Raw genomic sequence first — 19,931 nt, 5'->3', positions numbered from 1 at the left:
CCTGCTTCTCCCTCTCCCACTCCCCCTGCTTATGTTCCTTCTCTCGCTGTGTCTCTCTCTCTAATAAATAAAATCTTAAAAAAAAAAAATCCAAAGTATAGTACATCATTAGTTTTTGATATGATGTTCAATGATTCATTAGTTGCGTATAACTCAGTTTATCTTTTAACAGAGCAAAGGGGCAATGCCCCATTATAAACGGTACATAAGGTCAGGGTTGGAGTAGCAAGAGGGATCTGATGCTGGGTTTGACAGATTAGGGCTAGAGCTACTTAGATACTTTTGGTTTATGGCCTCTAGAATCTAGGACAGGGCTCAGCCTGCAGATAGTTTGGGTCACAAAGCCTCAGCTACATTAAAGAAAAAGGAATTTGGGGGGCACCCGGGTGATTCAGTCGGTTGAGTGTCTGACTCTTGATCTCAGCTCAGGTCTTGATCTCAGGGTTGTGAGTTTAAGCCCCATGTTGGGCTCCACCGTGGAGCCTACTTAAAAACAAAAGTAATTTGGGCCTAGAAATAAGAAGATTAGAAGTTATAGAGAAATAGATTTGTGTATAAAGGCATTATTGTTTTTTATAACCATACTGAAATTTACACCTTTTACCCCAGTTAACAAAATATATCACAAGAAAAACTAAGCATGTTTGGGGCACCTGGTGGCTCAGTCGGTTAAGCATCTGCCTTCGGCTCAGGTCATGCCCTCAGGGTCCTGGGATGGAAGCCTACATTGGGCTCCCTGCTCAGCTTCTCCCTCTCCCTCTGCCCCTGCTCTTGTTCTCTCTCTTGCTGTCTCTCTCAAATAAATAAATAAAATCTTAAAAACAACAACAACAACAACTAAGCATGTTTTAACAAAAACAACACTTCTGAAAGTAGAACACAATTTTCTTTTTCAGGAAATAATATTGCAAATGGTTGCTTCTGGGTCAATTTACCACAGAAGAGGAGCAAAGCTGTTAAAGCATAGCTATGCTCCACTGAGCCACTTTTCTGCACAATTGTAACGTACCTGAAAACATTCCTAAGCTCAAGGTTTAAAACCATTTTAAGAGACAAAACTTTAAGTGTTTTATAGCCACCTCTGTAAGAGGTGCTTTCCTGCTCCAAATGGTCAAAGCTTAATTAGAAGGTTGACAATATTTAAGTTTTTTTTTCCTCATCATATCTTCTGTTCAAAATACTATTATCATTGGTAATATGGTTTGTATCTTGTCTGATCTGGATGATCCAGTCCAAAAAGTAGGGTTAGAGAAGATCGACCCTACACTCATGGAGGAAGGGTTGGCCCTCTGGGTGCAGGCTACATACTCACTTCCCCTTCCCCTAGTTTTATAAATGGAGGACTCAGAGTTCCTTGACTTTCAGTGAATTGGGGTAAAGAGTGTGAATTACAATGGTGAGAAGGGTGTGTACTTACAAGTGAACTATCCTGTTGAAGTGGTACAGGTCCTGGAGGAAAATATTTCATATAAGGTAGCATCTGAGCAATAATATGTCTATGGAGAAGGCGATGGAGAAGAAGTCATTGGCAGACCTGAAGCTTGGCTGTGAATCAAGTGAGAAGCACTTGGCAATCTGGGAAGGATGTGGTATTTGATGGCTTACTGGTGGTGGAGGTAAGAGTACAGTACAAAATGTTGCTCTGGAGGCGTGATATGATGAGAGTTCAATACCACTGGTTGACCCTGATATTCAGGATGATGGTGAGCTCAGGCGTGGAGACAGGAGGTAGTGGTTCTCAAGCACCTGAATTTGAGTCCTTCTGAATAGGGACAGTTATTAAGTTGCTATGTTTTCTTGTTGAAATACAAAGGTTTCCTGACTGCTGAAGGAAGTTGAGGTGAAGCTGTATACAATGAATTCCGTTGGAGGAGCACAAATATCTTCTTACGGCTGATTATATGGCTTATGCAGTACATGTTGGAAAGGAAGTGGTATAATATGCCGCCTTGTTGGAATACGGTTCATATGATGCTTGTCTGGCAGCCTTATAAAATGATCAGAGATTTCATGTGGTGCTGGAACAATACGTAGGATGAACGTTTTCAAGTTAAGGACGGGCAGCAGGTTCTCCGGATCTCATATGGCGGTGGTTGATATGAGCATCTAAATCTCTTTGAGACAAGTATGTTCTCTTGCATCCTTGAACAGCGCTGCACATGAATAGAGAACCTTGCGCATGCTCCTCAATTCGGTGAACATATTTACTACAGCCTGGACACAACTTATCGCCTTTTTTTTCTTGTAAAATAGCACAGGCATAGCAAAAAGCATGCTTACATGGAATCATTCGCCCATAGATTTTAATGGGTAATTCGCATTTGTCACAGAAATGAACAGGGGTGTCATCCTTTTCACCTAAGATGTTTATCTGAAAGTCCCAGAAAATATCTTCACTAGATTTCTGCTCATATCTAAACGATCCACCCCTATTAAAGTCGTACCGTTCTTCCGCACTAAGATTGGGCGCTTCAGCGTTCTCCATGATTCAGCTTGCAGGGCACGATGGGAACGGAAGTCAACCTCACTGACCCAGGGAGCGCATGCGCCCTACCCTGTTGAACCGGTGAGGCGGAAGTGCAAGCGGGTTGCCCGAACGTTGACCTCTTCTTACATACCCCCATTCCAGTGATGGAGTCAGGCAGGAAAAACAGGAAGTGTTTCAGAGCGGAGTTTGGTTAGACTGCCCTTTTTTTTTTATGCTTGAAGAAAAAGTAGCCATTAACTGGAGAAAAGAGACTAATCTGGAAGGCGGTGGGGGGTGGGGAGAGAGCAGGTAGGCGCAGTAATACCCGAAGGCATAGACTTGAGGCAGGTGAGGCAGCCAGTGCACTCATAAAGGTTTTTTGAATAATGCAAGTGCTTTCCTTTTTTGGGTGAAAGCCCATCCATTATATGAAATGTTCAAATAGACACTGGATAGCTTCTTGTCAAGATGCTGTAGCTCTGGCTTCTCAAACTTTTTCTGCCAAAGTTCCGCTAGTCGTAGAGAAAAGTAAATTTAACTGTGAGGGTGAGGGGGCAAAGTTCTAAGTACCGCTGGAAGCAAACTATTTCTTTGAATAGTTGTACGTTACCTTAAAATTATATGAAGATAACTTTTTTTTTAAATGTCGGTTTATTTTATTTTACTTTCTTTTAGAATGTTGGTTCATTTTAATAAAAAAATATTGCTTTTAATTACTTAGTTAAATTACTTGAATTTCTCCCTGCCCCTAAAGCCTTTGAGTAATAGTGATACCCCAGGAAGCTGTGCGGGATGTGTACCAAATGCTGTATGTAGCACGCTGGTATACGTCCCCTCAGTGTTGGGACACTGGTTTGTGAGACACTGCACAGAGTAGCTTCTTCACAGAGTACAGGGTCATCCGGTAGGACTTAGAAATCCTTTTTATACAGAATCCTATATCACAGTATTTGTATATAAGAATATCTGTGAATAAAAGTTAAAGGTTGAAAGCCCCAACAAATTAGGAAGATGATTAGTCACGTTATAAAATGCCTTCCCATATCCCCCAATTTCTAATTCCGGTTCTTTAAATATTACATCCTCCTGGCATATTTGATGTGCATTTATAGAACATTAACAACTTGGAGCTGTGTATTCATCGTTCTTTTGCTGTTTTCACTTAAAAAAAAAAATCACCTATGTGTATTTCTTTATACAAAATACGAGTTACTTTTGCATGTTTTTCACGTTGTAGGTATGGAATGACACTGTGACTTTCGTTAATCCCTTAACATTTTATTTCTGAGATACTTTGATGTTAAGGCATGTATTTTATTCCTTATCAGTACTGTATTCCATTGTCTGACTGTATTATAATTTAAATATTCCCCTACTGATGAATATTCGGGTTGTTCTTACGTTTTGCAATTATAAGTGCTGCTTTGAAATATTCTTGTACATGCCTCTTGTACATGTTCCAAAATTTCTCTAGAGGATATGTATAGGATTGATGTACTGGATCATAGAGAATGAGCATATTCAACTTTTCCAAAGTGTTCATACTAATTTGCCAGTGGATTATAAAAGTTTTTGTTGTTCATCTTCACCAATATTTGTTATTAACATACTCTTAATTTATTACAAATTTGGTGGTTGTAAAATTTATGTTTTTAAAAATGATTTATTTATTTAAGATTTTATTTATTTTATTTCAGAGAGAGAGCACATGAGTGAGAGAGAGAGCGGGGTGGGGGAGAGGGAGCAGGAGAGGCAGACTCCCCACTGAACAGTGAGCCCGATGTGGGGCTTGATCCCAGGACCCTGAGATCATGACCTGAGCTGAAGGCAGATGCTTAATTGACTGAGCCACTCTGGTACTCCAATTTATGGTTTTTTTAAAAAGAATTTTTTTTTTTAAAAGAGTATTTATTTATTTATTTGACAGAGAGACAGCGAGAGAGGGAACACAAGCAGGGGGAGTGGGAGGGAGAAGCAGGCTTCCTGCCGAGCAGGGAGCCCGATGTGGGGCTCGATCCCAGGACCCTGAGATCATGACCCGAGCCGAAGGCAGTCGCTTAACCAACTGAGCCACCCAGGCGCCCCTTAAAAAGAATTTTTAAAAGTTATTTATTTATTTATTTATTTTAAAGATTTTATTTTTTTAAGTAATCTCTACACCCAATGTGGTGTTTGAACTTACAACCCTGAGACCAGGAATTGCATGTTCCACCAACTGAGCCAGCCAGGTGCCCCCAAATTTATGTTTTTATGTTGTGTTTCTCTGATTACAAGTGTGTTTGAGCAGTTTTTCATGTTTTTTTTGACATTTATAATTCCTCTTTTGTCAGGTATCTGTTTATATCATTGGACCATTATTGAACAATTTGTATTTTTCTTTACTGATTGGTAGGATAGTAATTCTTTGCCAGTTATATGACTTGTAGTTGTCTTCTCTAACTTTGTAAGCTGCCTTTTCATTTCTTTATGATGTGGTACATAAAAGTTCTTAATTTTTTAAAAAAAGTTTTTATTTATTTAAGTAATCTCTACACCCAGTGTGGGGCTTGAACTCACTACCCCAAGATCAAGAGTCATATGCTCTTCTGACCAAGCCAGCCAGGTGCCCCAGAAGTTCTCAATTTTGATTTATTAGACTTATCAGTCTTTTTCTTTATGATTAGTGCTTTTCTGAAATCCTTAAAATGTTTTCCCTAACTTAAGGTCATAAAAGATATTTTCCCTTATAATTTTTGTTTTATTTGGCCTTTCAAATGGAGTCATCTTTAATTGAATTGCAATTGATTTTGTATATTGTAATGTCAGGATATGTTTTTTTTCCTCCATAGAAAAAGTCATGTGAAACTGAGTTAAAATGGAGTTGGGGGGCACCTGGGTGGCTCAGTCAGTTGAGCATCTGCCTTTGGCTTGGGTCATGATCTCTGGGTTCCGGGATGGAGCCCAGCATCGGGCTTCCTGCTCAGTGGGGGTCTGCTTCTCTCTCTCCCGCTCTCCCTCCCCACTGCTCATTCTCTCTCTCTCAAATAAATAAATAAAATCTTTAAAAGTAAATAAATAAAAAATAAAATGGAGTTGGGAGGCCAGGAGGCAGAGCTCTCACAATGTAACTTCTTTTTTTTTTTTTTTAAGATTTTATTTATTTATTTATCAGAGAGAGACAGAGAGCATGAGCAGAGGGGAGGGACAGAGGCAGAGGGAGAAGCAGGCTCCCTGCTGAGCAAGGAGCCCAAGGCCGGGCTCAATCCCAAAACCCTGAGGTCATGACCTGAGCCTAAGGCAGATGCGGAACTGACTGAACCACCCAGGCATCCCACAGTGTAACACTTTTTACAGCCCTTTGAGGACTCAACATGAAGAGATATACCTTACATTCCTGACAGGAAGAATCCTGTATCGTTCTTTACTACTCCAGCAGGAGGATGGAAGATTTTCTCCTGGCCTGGCCACAGCCCAGCCAACGAGAAACTCTCACAACTGAGCCAGTGAAAAACCATTATACTTCAAACTCCCAGTTTACTCCAATGGACTTTTTGTTCATTGGAGCCACCCCCAACTCCCCCCTTTTCTCTGTAAAAGAATGTTGCTCTTCTTTGGGACACCTGGCTGGCTCAGTCAGTGAAGTGTGTAGCTCTTGATCTTGGGGTCATGAGTTCAAGCCCCATGTTGGGGTAGAGATTATTTTAAAAAAAATAAACCAACATTAAGAAAAAAAAAAGACTGTTGCTCTCCTTTGTTCTCTGGACTTGCCTATGGTTTTGTCTTAGCTTGTGTGTCCTGAATTGCAATTCTCTGCTATTCCTGAATAAAACCATTTTGCTGGTAAAATAACTGACAGTTTTATGTCTTAAGGTTAAGAGTCAATTATCCTAGAACCACTTGTTAAATAACACATTCTTTTCCTTCTGATCTGCAATGGCTAACTCTGTCATATGTCAGATTTTCATATATATGTCTGTTTCTGGATTCTTTTTTTTTTTTTTTTTAAGATTTATTTATTTATTTATTTGACAGAGAGAGACACAGCGAGAGAGGGAACACGAGCAGGGGGAGTGGGCGAGGGAGAAGCAGGCTTCCCGCCGAGCAGGGAGCCTGATGCGGGGCTCGATCCCAAGACCCTGGGATCATGACCTGAGCCGAAGGCAGACGCTTAACGACTGAGCCACCCAGGTGCCCCATGTTTCTGGATTCTTTATTCTATTATGTTGGTCTGTTTTCCTATCCCATCTTAATTACTGTGGCTTTATAAGGTTTTAAGGTTTTGGAGAGGGGAGCAAGTCTGTCCAAATTATTTTTCAGGATCATCTCGCTTTGTCAAGATATTTTAGGCTGGTGAGATATTAGAGGGATGAAGGAGTTCTGAGGAAAAAGAAGAGGAGAGAATAAGGTTTACAAATACACATTTGCTCACGTCACATTTTTTCTAAAAGTCAACCCTGCTTTGAAGCCAAAGACCAGAAAACCTGCCTTCCTAAATTTACTGGCATCGCTCTTGGTATTTGGTGAGATGAGGCTTAACATAGGGTTAACATAATTTTTGTTCCCTTTACTTTTAACTAACTTCTTTGGGATCTTACCATTTCTTGGGATGGGCAGTATAGCATTGTGATAAAAAGCGTGGCCTCTGCTGACAGGCATACTTAGTTTTTTTAAAGATTGATTTATTTTTTTTTAGAGAGAGAGAGCACGAATAGGGGAGGGCAGAGGGAGAGGGAGAGAGAGAATCTTAAGCAGGCTCCACGTGGAGCCTGACACGGGGCTTGATCTCACGACCCTGAGATCATGACCTGAGCAGAAACCAAGAGTCAGAAGCTCAACTGACTTTGCCACCCAGGCGCCCCTGACAGGCATACTTATGTTTTAATTCCTGCTCTTCCTCTTATTACCTGTGTGACTTAGGCACATTATTTAATCTTTCTGAGACTTTTTATTTTCTTTTCTATCTTTAAATGGTGGTAGTAATAATAATAATAATATCATTATTATTATTTTCCTAATGTGTTAGTTTTTATTGCTGCCATAACAAATTGCCACTAACTTAGTGCCTTAAAACAACACAAATTTATTATCATACAGTTTTGTAGGTCAGAAGTGTGACAAGGCTCTCACTGGACTAAAATCAAGTTTTCAGCAAGGCTATGCTCCTTTCTGGAGGCTCTAGGGGAGGTTCCATTTCCTTGCTTTTTCAGATTGTGGCAGAATTCAGTTTCCTTGCAGTTGTTGGCCTAAGATCCCTGTTTTCTTGTTGGCTGTTGCCTGAGGGCAAATCCCAGCTCGTAGAGGGCACCTGCATTGTTTGGTTCATGATTCCCTTCCTCCATCTTCAAAGCCAACAATGATGGGTTGACTCCTTCTCACTCTTCAAATCTTTCTTGCTTCTTTTTCCATCACGTTATTCTTTGTTTGTGCGTTTGTCTTCCTCTTTTCTCTCTTACTCCAGGTTCAAAAAGTTTTCCACTTTTAAGGGCTCGTGCGATTAGATCTTGCCTACTCAGATGATCCAGGATAATCTCCCCATTTTAAGGCCCATAATTTTATTCACTTCTGCACATTTCTCTTTGCCTTGCAAAATAACATATTCACAGGTCTTGAGGATTCAGATGTGGACATCTTTTGGGTGGGAAGGAAGATTGCATTATTATACTGCTCTGTCTACCACATCTGACATATGATTCTCGTGAGGAATGCATGAGCTAACAGGGCTCAATACAGATGTGACATGTAGTAAACAGTCAATAAGTGTTCATTACTATTTGAACTATTTCTTACTGGCAAAATGGGTTTTCCCCTTTGCTTTTTTTTGTTTGTTTGTTTGTTTTTGTTTTTTGGTATATTTATGTGACTTAACTTTACTTTCTACTCACATAATTTCTTTTTTTTTTTAAGATTATTTACTTATTTGAATGAGAGAGCATGAGCATGAGCTGGGGGAGGAGCAGAGGGAGGGGGACAAGCAGACTCTGTGCTGAGCAGGGAGCCTGATGTGGGGTTTGATCTCATGTTCCTGAGATCATGACCTGAGCCAAAATCAAGAGTCGGATGCTTACCTGACTGAGCCACCCAGGTGCCCCTCATATAATTTCTTTAGAAAAAGCTGTGAAGTATTTTAAGCACACAGACTTATATAATTTTTTGAAAAGATTAGTGCCCTACACAGCTGTAGTGTGTTGAACCGTGCTCCCACAAAAAAAGATCAAGTCCTGATTCCTGGTGTCTGTGAGTGTGACCTTATTAGGAATAGGGGCTTCATAGGTATAATGCAGTTAGGTTGAGGTCCTAGTGCATTAGGGTGGGCCTTAAATCCAGTGACTGTTATATTTATAAGGGAAAGGAGAGGGGGATTTTGACATAGAGTCACAGAAGAGAAACACAAGGGGAAAGGCCATATGATCATACAGGCAGAGAATGGGGTGATGCAGCCAAGGGATGCCAAGGATTCCTGGCAATCACCAGAAGCTAGGAAGGGGCAAGGAAAGATTCTTCCCTAGTGCCTTCAGAAGGAGTGTGGGCCTGATTTTGGATGTCCAGCCTCCCGAACTGTGAGAGAATGAATTTCTGTTGTTTTAAGCCACAGAGTTTGTGGTATTTTGTTATGGCAGCTTAGGAAACTAATCCAATAGCTTACCATGTTTTCCTAAATTGGTTTTTATTTGAAGTAGCATATTAAGAATGGTCTTGTTTATTTTCAGCATGTAAGACACCTACATTCAAATATATGTCCCAAGATACGGGCAGTGCCCTAAGACTCATTTGGTGTAGCCCTTAATAGAATTCAGATCATTTAGTAAAAGTTATAAGGAAACTGATTCTTAGTTCAATATATAAAATAGAGCCTTTTTTTTTTTTTTTTTTAAATGTAGGCCCCACGCCCAGCATGGAACCAACCCAGGGCTTAAACTCATGACCCTGAGATCAAGGACCTGAGCTGAGATCAAGAGTCAGATGACTAACCAACAGAGCCACCTAGGTGCCCCTAAAATAGAGCTTTCAAACATTACAATAGTGCGTGGCAGTAAGAGCTGTCCTAATAGTCAGACCCTAGACCTTTGGTTGAAGTAGTAGAACTATTTTTTTTATGAATGTTTAAGATAAAAATTCATTTTATTTTATTATTTTTTAAAAGATTTATTTATTTGAGAGAGAGAGAGAGCACGAACAGGGGAGGGGTAGAGGGAGAGGGAGAAGCAGGCTCCCTGCTGAACAGGGAGCCCAATGCAGGACTCGATTCCAGGACCCTGGGATCATGACCTGGGATCATGACCCGAACGGAAGGCAGACGCTTAACCACTGACTGAACCACCCAGGCGCCAGATAAAAATTCATTTTAAAGAGAGTTAGATATTGTCATGGTAAGCCAGGAAGAACAGTTTTTTGCATTGTAACAGAAAAGTCTGAACTGATGCTTGCTTACTTAGATGTATAGAAGGAAAATACAGAAGGCTCTTACCAACCTTTTCTGCATGAAGTTCAAACTGTTGGTTGATCAGAAACAAAATTTAGTCAAGTGATTATCTAGTCTATGAGACTATATCTAAATCAGTTGATAGAAATTTGTGGGTTTTTTTTAAAGATTTTATTTATTTGAGAGAGAGCGAGAGTGAGAGCACGAGAGTAGGGTGAGGGGCAGAGGGAGAAGCAGACTCCCCGCCGAGCAGGGAGCCCGATGCGGGGCTCGATCCCAGGACCCCGGGATCATGACCTGAGCCGAAGGCAGACGCTTCACCGACTGAGCCACTAAGGCGCCCCAGAGAGAAATTTGTTTTTTAAAAGGCAGTGAATCCTCCAGTGTTTACTGAGTGCTCCATGTATGATATAAGAGGTGTAGCTGATGCCATTGCTGGGTTGTTGGCAGCAGGGACTTGCCGGGTGCATTCCGGGATCCATTCTCTTCCTAACGATATTCACATTTGCCTGCTGGTGTCCATCCCTCTCTGTCACAGGTCACTTGCAGCAGGCTACCTGATCAGGGTGAATTTTAGTGCTCTTGTTTGGAATGCGGTAAGAAGTTCTGTGTATCCCTCTGGATATTAGTCACAAAAATATGGTCTTGATTGTAGCTGGCAGCTATGTTATCGCCAGGATGGAATCCAGTTTTAGGATAAAGTTGACGCTGAGGAGGATAAAGCAGAAAGATGTAAGGAAATTGAGTCCTTGAAGGTATTCACTGAATTACTCGATCAACTATACATCCGGATGATTTACTTAAGTGAGAAAATAAATCCTCTTTTTGTTTAAAGCCAGTTTGCATTGGGTTTTCTGGGTTTTTTCCAGCATAAAGTCTTACCTAGTATGTTCATAAATCAACGGAAAACACAATAAATGGCCACATGTAATCAAGTGCTAGATACACCGAACACAAGCCACCAGCATTACTGGAGAACTCGACAGAAATACACATTTTCAGCCCCTGGCCCCAGATTTACTGGCTCGGTGTGTCTGTGGGTGGCGCCCAGTAACCTTTGTTTTTTTCTTTCTTTTTTTTTTTTTTTTTTGTCACTTTATTTGACAGAGAGAGACAGCGAGAGAGGGAACACAAGCAGGGGAGTGGGAGAGGGAGAAGCAGGCCTCCCCGCGGTGCAGGGAGCCCGATGTGGGGCTCGATCCCAGGACCCTGGGATCACGACCCGAGCCGAAGGCAGACGCTTAACGACTGAGCCACCCAGGCGCCCCTAGTAACCTTTGTTTTTAACATGCCTTGCAGGGGACTTTGTGCTGGCTAAAGTTTGAAAAATTACCCTGGAAGTTTGGAATGGAAAAGAAGACTTCACAGGGAAGGTGAGATGAACTAAATCCAGGAGCAAGATGGACTTTTGAAAAGAAGACTTATGAATCAGAATGAATTAAGGCACAGAGGTAGGGGTGGATGTTATTTATGGGGCATTATCTGGGTAATAGTGACTCATAAAATAGTAAAGGATTCAAACTGCATGGATCTTAGGGTAGCAGAGAGTTGGTGGCTGAGACTGCGTTTTTGTTTTTTGTCCTGTTACTCTCATTTCTCCTGGAGCCATTGAAAACCTGGACAATAGAAGGCGCTGTTGGCATTCTTCGTAGTTGGCAATATGTGGGGGCCCACCTGTGTGTAAGATAGCCGTACAGTATTAAGAGCATCAAGTCGCAGGAGGAGAATGGTCTAGTCCTACGTGTATTTGTGTCAGGTAGACAAAGAAGCCTCCTTCCTGGACTTCAAAAACTCAAAGAGAGTTACTTTTATCGTGTCAGAATCTGACACTAGCAGGGCCACGCCAGCAGGGAGAATTCAACCTGCCTTGGCTTTCTGAGATATTGAATGGAATTCCTGGTCTTCTTTCTCCTTTCTTTCCATATTTTGTGGGAGAAGTTTCCGCCTTAAACAGTGATGTCACGGCCAAGGTTGTACATCACCCGCCCACACTGCCCGCCCTGTTCGATAGTGTGCGCTCGGATGGAACTGTCTACATTCCACCCTTTTCCCTAAAGTGCTCTCGGCCTGCATAATGATGCAGCCTGTGGAATTGTGGAATGGGAGCTGGCTTCGGCTGTGTGAGAGAGTGCTGGAAAATGAGAGACAAGCATTTTAAAGCGCCCATGCTAATGACTACAAAAAACCAAACACTAGACCTTAAAGTCTAACTCTTTTCCAGACTTGTCCAGACCCGAGTTTATGGTGGTACTGGGTGGGCATGTAAGTGACAGTGGGGTTGAGGGAGGAGAGGAAGGGTTTTATTTTAACCCAAAGATGCAAATAACTTTTCCTTATTGACAGCCGGCTTTTTGCTAAGGAGCACCAGAACGGTGAATAAGTATTCCTAAAGCACAGGCACTGTTCCGTGTATTTAGTCATTATTTAATTAGTCTTGATAATGGGGCTTCATTTTAGAGAGAATTTAATTTAATGATCGTGATATTGAATGACCTTGGTATGGCAAAGACACTTGTCTCTGTGTGTGTGTGTGTGTGTGTGTGTGTGTAAAATGCAAATAATGGAAGTGGCTTTGGAATTGGGCCAAAAACTCCTTAGCACCAGGCTAAGGTTACTTTAAATCTGCTTGCGTTGCAGGTCAGATTGAAGGATGCTTGAGACAAGCAATAAATTTTTCCCCTCTGCCAGTTGGGGAGGACACATCAGCCAATGAATCACCTCTTGTTTGTTCCGATAGACTGACCCATCTTTTGACTTGCTTTGAGGGCCCAGAGTTGAATTTTTTCCTTTCTTGGGGGATAAGGGAGTGATTATGGGAAGCAAATGTTCAAATCATGGGTCACTAGTGAGTCACCGGGCTCGAGGTCAGTGATTTTGACCTCATACTGCTTAGAGGAGCAACTTGGAGCTGTGTTAGCTTATTCTCTGGTGGGGACAATTTCTGCAGGCAGAATGGTTTCCATGGGCACAGACTGGTGGAGACTGGGATTTCCAGTGCTTACTTTGGGAAAGGTTGTGCTTTGATAACCCCAACACAGGACTGATAATCGTTGCCATTTTATCCCGGTTTTTCTAAGCTTTGGGCTGTGAGGCTTTGACCGTTATGGAGATGAATGTGTATATTCCTTCCCTTCCTTACTCTGGAGGTTTCAAGCTCTGCTGTGTTTCTAATGGACCCTTTTAAATGCTGCACTTCTAGGTTCCTTTTCAATCATGAAATGCATTGCTGGCCTTCAGTGTGAGTTGTTGGAAGCTAAAGGAAGGTGTACAGTCTGATAAACCCTGCCACGCCTTTGGTTGAAGTATTTAACAAGAGACAAGGCCCCACTACAGAAGATTTAATTTTATAGCTACCGGAAATCCACATAAATATGAGATTCCTAAGTCTGGGTGTGTCATCCTGAACTAAGGAGAAGGGGACAGGGGCCTGGGCTTCAAAGGGAAGGAAAGCCATTCACAGGAAGATGAAAAATTGGAAATATTTGGTAAATAAATGATTGCCAGACCACACAGAAACCATGGGACAGAAGAGAAGAATTTTAACAGACAGGTTTTCTTAGGTGCCTCCCTCTCTCCAACCCCTAGTTCATAGGTATAATTTATGGTGATTGCCCTCTTCCTGGAGCAGGTCCTCCATCGAGATTCTTTACAGGCAATTGGGGGGAGGTCACGGTTTCTTCCTGAGTCTTTTAGGTCTTGATTGTTTTCAGCTGAAAATACTCTGTATGCCAAAGTGGCACATCTTAACGTGACTCTTTCTGAACCCCGGCATTTTTGTTCCTTTCATAAAATTTACTGTTTTTGTTGTTGTTGTTGGTTTCTCTGTTGGTGAGTATGAAGGGCTCTTAGACTATGGTTCTGCTTCTATATTTTACATGCTTACCCTCTCAGTCTCAGTTAGCTCAACTGTAAAATGGAGATACGACTTGACCTTCCTTATTCATAGAGGTTTTTTTTTTTTTCTTATTCATAGAGTTATTGTAAGTGTAGCTAATGGTCCCAGTTGGAGTCTAAGGTAATGTTACCCTACTAACTGGACATGTTTGGGCACATCTGGAAGGACTATAAGATTTGCCAGGAGTCAGTTGATATAAAGGACCACAGGGTCTCTTGGAAAGGAACTAAGTGAAAAAGGATTCAGGCACATGAACGTTCCACAGGAGTAGTGCCAGGAGGCCACAGTAAAAGAAATAGCAGTGTCTTGATAACCAGAGTCCAAAGCAGAATGATAGTTGGAGCCCTTGAGTCTAAGGAACAGATCAGAACAGCCTATATTGGAAGTTCAGGGAAATGGAGGGGATGAAAATTGCCCTTAGGAAGAATAAGCAAAGAGCTGTGGCAAGAGGAGATGACAGGCCCTGGAGGACTGGGCTCTAGGGTCCTTCTAATGATCCGGGGAGAGGCAGTGTCTGTTACCTATTCCTGGACAATGAGGTTAGTCTTAGTCGTGGATGGTACCCTAATGTCCCATTTACTCTTCAGTAGATAGATGGTAATTCAGACACCTTGATACAAATAAGATGGGGTCAAAAGTAACTGACAGATGTGTACAAGTTCCGAAGGTGAATGGGTTTCTGTTAGTTCACTCCTTTCCCAGAGGTTGTGTTCAGAGTGTAGGGACAGAATGGTGACTGGCCAAATGGGGCTCATTTGTTGTGGGGTAGAGAGAAATGGAGCCAACAGGGAATCCACTTGTCCTTAGCTCTCCTCTGCACTGTGTTCATTTTATTTTGTTATTTTATTTTTATTTATATTTTTAGAGCATCTTTTTTTTAAGTTTATTTATTTTTAATAACCTCTACACCCAACTTGGGGCTCGAACCTACAACCCCGAGATCAAGAGTCACACACTCTTGCGACTGTGCCAGCCAGGTGCCCCTTGTGTTCTTCCCCTGCGCCCATTTCCAACCCTTTACTGGGGCTCTGTCAGTGCCCCCCCAACCCCGTGTTCTTTATAGAAGCATGCATGTGAGCAAGGAACTCACTGGATTGATCTGCAGGCTGAGACCTGAGGGCCTTGAATCAGAATGACCTAGGAGAATGTGGTGGTGAGGCCTGGCGATTTTACTTTAAGCTTGTTGTGTGGTGGGGCTGGGAACTTGACCTAATCAGCATGGGGTCCTGAGTGTGGCATATGCCACATAGGCAGGAGTTTCTTTGTGGCAAAGAAGTTGGCTATTGCTCTTAGGATAACTGAGGTACATGAGAGCAGGCTTCTGCTTCACAGAGTAGGATGAGTATAAGGAGGCAGGTAGGTATTAACCTTATCAGAGAGGAGCATATAGAAAGGTTGACCATACATCACAGTCTGCCAGGGATAAACTCAATATGCACCTATGGTTCTGGTATAATTATTAAGAACATCTTTTTTTTATTCCCCAGGTTCTTCCGGTTTGAATGGTAAAGTATATGGCAAGGAGCTGGGGCAAAGTTTTTCTGTCCTTTTGAATTCCTATGCTGCTCAGCTGCTGGCCCTTCAACTGGCAATTACTTCACTTTTCCTGGGGCATCTGAAGATCTCTTCTTCCCTTCTGTTAGGTCCTTCTTCTTCCGACTGCTCCCTTATCCTCTTCCCTTTTCCCCTCCTGGGCTCTTGGGAAATTCTTTATGCTTGTGGTTCTTTTTTGACCTTGGGGATTCTGTAGCCCAAGTCTGGCTTTGTACCAAGCTGCAGGGGCCCTAGTGCTTGATTCATTTTTGTCTTTTTTGCCATTTTTGAATTTGATGGCAAACGTACAAACATGAGGAATCACCTCTTTGTTCCATTGGGGATTTAGTCTTGCCCATCAGTTACATGGTGTTTCTCAAGACAAGGCTTTGTGAAACTTAGTACGACCCACCTGCTACCATGGTCCTGGCCTGAGAGATGGTTAACCTTCAGTACAGCGAATGCTGATAGCAATTTTTCTCAAAACAGTGTATACATTTCCTCAAGGAAATGTAGAAAAATAAGAATAGAAAATAGAGGTTACTTGGAGAACATTAAGAAAGCCTGAACATCCTACCTGAGCTTCTCTTGATAAAGCTCAGTTAGCTAACATCAGGCTTTGGCCTGCTTATAGTCTTCCTTCCATAGCCTAGGACAGTGAAACCAGTAGTGTTATGAAATCTATAGATTTCCTATTCTCCTTCACATCATTCAGTTTTTATATCTCTAGGGTGTGAAGACGGTTAAACACAAGAGCAATTTTATAGGTTTATCAGGGCACGGATGTCATCTGGGGATAACATACTTCACTTATGCATCATGTATGAAAAACAGAATCAGACGCAAATCACAGAGAAATGCAGTTAATGTTTTATGAGTTCATAAATCCAGAGCTGTGACTAACACTGGGACCTCCAGTGGAAACCTCCAGCCTTATAATTCAGCAGCTCCAAGGATTAATTTTATCACACAGAGCTTGGGCGGGGAGCTGAAATACATGCACATGCAAATCCAGACCATGGAGGATACCTGAACGCGTTTGTGCGTGGAGATTTGTGACTGTGCACTGGGGAAATAACCTCCTAAGGCTTTTGAGTTGTCACTTGCTAGTTGCACATACAGGGTGCAGTACCCAGGACAGTAAATGTTCTGTTTAAATCAACCCTCAGTGTTTAATTATAGGAGGACGAGTCCTGTCAAATTTAATTGTGATTGAGCCACTGTCTCATGTGATTATGTAAACTTGTGTCCCTATTTTATAGAAGAGAAAATTGAGGTCAGGCCGCGTGAAAATGCTTAAGGTCACGAAGCCACGAAGTTATAGCATTGGGCTTTCTTTTCTTTTCTTTTTTTTTTTAAAGATTTTATTTATTTATTTGACAGAGAGAGACACAGTGAGAGCAGGAACACAAGCAGGGGGAGTGGGAGAGGGAGAAGCAGGCTTCCTGCTGAGCAAGGAGCCCGATGCGGGGCTTGATCCCAGGACCCTGAGATCATGACCCGAGCCCAAGGCAGAAGCCTAACGACTGAGCCACCCAGGCGCCCCTATAGCATTGGGCTTTCTGATTCCATGGCCAATTCTCCTCCTAGAACATCGCACTATGTATAACAAGAATTCAGTAAAACTCATCCATCTTTATTTGCTCCTGTATACATATGGGCTTCATGGATAGTGATGGACACACCTAGCAAGATACAGGGATGAGGATGGTTGTGGTAGGATGTCCCTATGTGACATATGTCGTGTTCGGTAGGAAAGAATTTGGTTCGAGTTGGAGCTTCCTGTCAACTATGCATCAATGCTAGGGGAGAAATGTAGGCCCCTGTTTTCTATCTAATGGTCCATTTGGTATAACCACAGTGGATTCCTGGCAGCCAAGTCCGACCTTACGTGGGAGCAGAGTTGACCACCCTTATGGTGTGTGTGAGTTTAAAGGGATTAGGGAGCCTGGCTTCTCATCAGCAGCAGTAGAGGCTTATTCTTGCTTTAATTTTATTTATTTCTACTGAGATTTTTTTTAACCTTTTATTTTTAAATAACTCTAGACCACAGGAAATTATAAAAGTAGTAGAGTCCCATGTACCCTTCACTCTTTCTCTGAAGTTAATAGCTTACATAAAGTATAGTACAATATTAAAACCGGCAACGTGGCATTGCTATAATACTGTTAACTGGACTCCAAGCCTTATTCAAATTTTGCTAGTTTTTACGTGTGTGTGTGTGTGTGTGTGTGTGTGTGTAGTTCTATGACATTTTATCTCTAGGTTGGTTCTTTTAATTTATGGCTGTCATCCCTATTGCAATACAAACTCCACCACCTTGGAGAGGTGGTGTGTTGTGACAGAAAGAACATGGGCTTTGGAACTTGACAAGCTTGAGTAGAAATTCTAATTCTGCTATTTTTTAATTGCATGCCTGTGATTTTGGACAAATCATTTCATCTCTCTGGGCCTCAGTTTTCCCCTCTGTGAAATGGAGACACATGGCTTTTGTGAGGATTACATGGGATAATATACAAAAAAAAGGAATAATATATGTAAGGTGCCTGGTCCAGCAAATGTTTCCCTTCCTCATTTCTCCTTCTGTGAGTGAGGTAGCACTTTTAAGTTGTTCTCAGTTCTGTACACCTCTGATTTTTTCCTGAGAAGAGCAGGTTTTAATGGGAAGAGGTGAGAAATGCATGAAAGTATTGTGAGTAGTGATACCCATGAAAGATTTCACCGATTTTATAATTTTGCCTGGTGCTAATCCTGCTCCAGGTGGTCTGTGGGTTGTTCCTGTATAACATGAATGTTTGTAATATTCCTACCCCTATACTTTTGCATCTGTCATAGATTAATAATCTAAAATATTTATGGGGGTTGCCTGGGTGGCTCAGTCCGTTAAGCGTCTGCCTTCGGCTCAGGTCGTGATCCCAGGGTCCTGGGATGGAGTCCCAAATCAGGCTCCTTGCTTGGAGGGGAGCCTGCTTCTCCCTCTCCTTCCTGTTCATGCTCTCTCTCACTCTCTCTCTCCCAAATAAATAAATAAAATCATAAATATTTATGGGGCTCCTGGGTGGCTCAGTCGGTTCAGCTTCCGACTCTCTATCTCAGCTCAGGTCTTGATCTCAGAGTTGAGAGTTCAAACCCTGCATTGGACTGCACGCTGGGTGTGGAGCCTACTTAAAAAAATTTTTTTTTAAAAAGTCAATTATCATATGGTTTCACTTATTTGTGGAACATAAGGAATAGCATGGAGGACATTAGGAGAAGGAAGGGAAAAATGAAGGGGGGAAATCGGAGGGGGAGATGAACCATGAGAGACCGTGGACTCTGAGAAACAAGCTGAGGGTTCTAGAGGGGAGAGGGGTGGGGGGATGGGTTAGCCTGGTGATGGGTATTAAGGAGGGCACATATTGCATGGAGCACTGGGTGTTATACGAAAACAATGAATCATGGAAAACTACATCAAAAACTAATGATATACTGTATGGGGACTAACATAACATAATAAATTAAATTAAAAAAAATTTTTTAATTAAAATATTTAGGGGCGCCTGGGTGGCTCAGTTGGTTAAGCATCTGCCTTCAGCTGGGATCGTGTTCCCAGTGTCCTGGGATTGAGCCCTGCGTCCGGCTCTGCTCAGCAGGAGCCTGCTTCTCTTTCTCCCTGCCACTCCCCCTGCTTGTATTCTCTGTCAAATAAATAAATAAAATCTTAAAAAAAAAAAAGAAAGAAAAAAATTAAAATATTTAATAAACATAATAGTCATCACTTCATTTCTGTCTTATCCAGAAATTCTACTCTTAACAACATTCTTACCTTGAATTCAGAGTCACTGTGCTAAGGGGAAGTCTTGAGGGATTGATGGTGTAAAGGTATACTTTTCTATAGATTTGACTATTAAACAATTAGCCACTAAAGGATGTGGAGGCTAGGCTGGGTATACAATAGGGGTGTTCCTATTGCTTTTTTTCTTGGGTGGAGGGGTGAGCACAAAGATGGAGAGACCTCTAGGACTGGGAAGCTGATTTTTTTTATATGAAAGGAGAGGAAGGATGCTACTGATGATTTTTTTTTTTTATACTTAAGGTTTTGTTTCCTTTCATTTATGTCTTTAAAAAAATTTTTCTTGGTCTGGATGAAACATTTTCATTTATTTGTCTGTCAGATACAATAACTGATTTCCATCTACAATTATTTAAGGTAAGAAACCGAGGGTCAACTGAAGAAACAGTTGCGGCCTTAGGGCGGAGCCTGCGGGGCCCAGCGGGGGGCTGCAGGGAGAACGGGTGTGGCATTAGCGGGCCTTCTCCAGGAAGGCCCTGCAGCAGCTCACACACTGCTGGTAGACAGTCTCAAAGTCGGACTCATTCCCGTAATAGGGGTCTTCAATAATGAGTTGATTTTGTGGATCATAGCTCCCAAGTAGTTCAATTTTAGCTTTGCGGTTTTTAATTTGATTACTTTTTTCTATTCAAGTCTCTCAGATTGCTTTCATCCATACATAGTATATAATCAAATGTGGCAAAGTTTTCCTTGGTAACCTGCTGGGCAGTGTGATTCATGGGGATATCATGCTTCTTTTTTTTTTTTTTTAAAGATTTTATTTATTTATTTTACAGAGAGAGACACAGCAAGAGAGAGAACACAA

At 41.8% G+C, this 19,931-nt stretch overlaps 1 pseudogene; it reads right to left on the bottom strand.

Annotated features, from left to right (window-relative positions):
• Positions 1-1,186: 1,186 nt before the first annotated feature.
• LOC116623882 lies at positions 1,187-2,485 on the bottom strand (annotated as a pseudogene).
• Positions 2,486-19,931: the final 17,446 nt, after the last annotated feature.

This window comes from Phoca vitulina, unplaced genomic scaffold (assembly GCF_004348235.1).
Source record: "Phoca vitulina isolate PV1807 unplaced genomic scaffold, GSC_HSeal_1.0 scaffold62, whole genome shotgun sequence".
NCBI classification, from domain to species: Eukaryota; Metazoa; Chordata; class Mammalia; order Carnivora; family Phocidae; genus Phoca; species Phoca vitulina.
The sequence above is the reverse complement of the archived record's forward strand: the minus strand, read 5'-3'. Positions and strand labels throughout refer to the sequence as shown.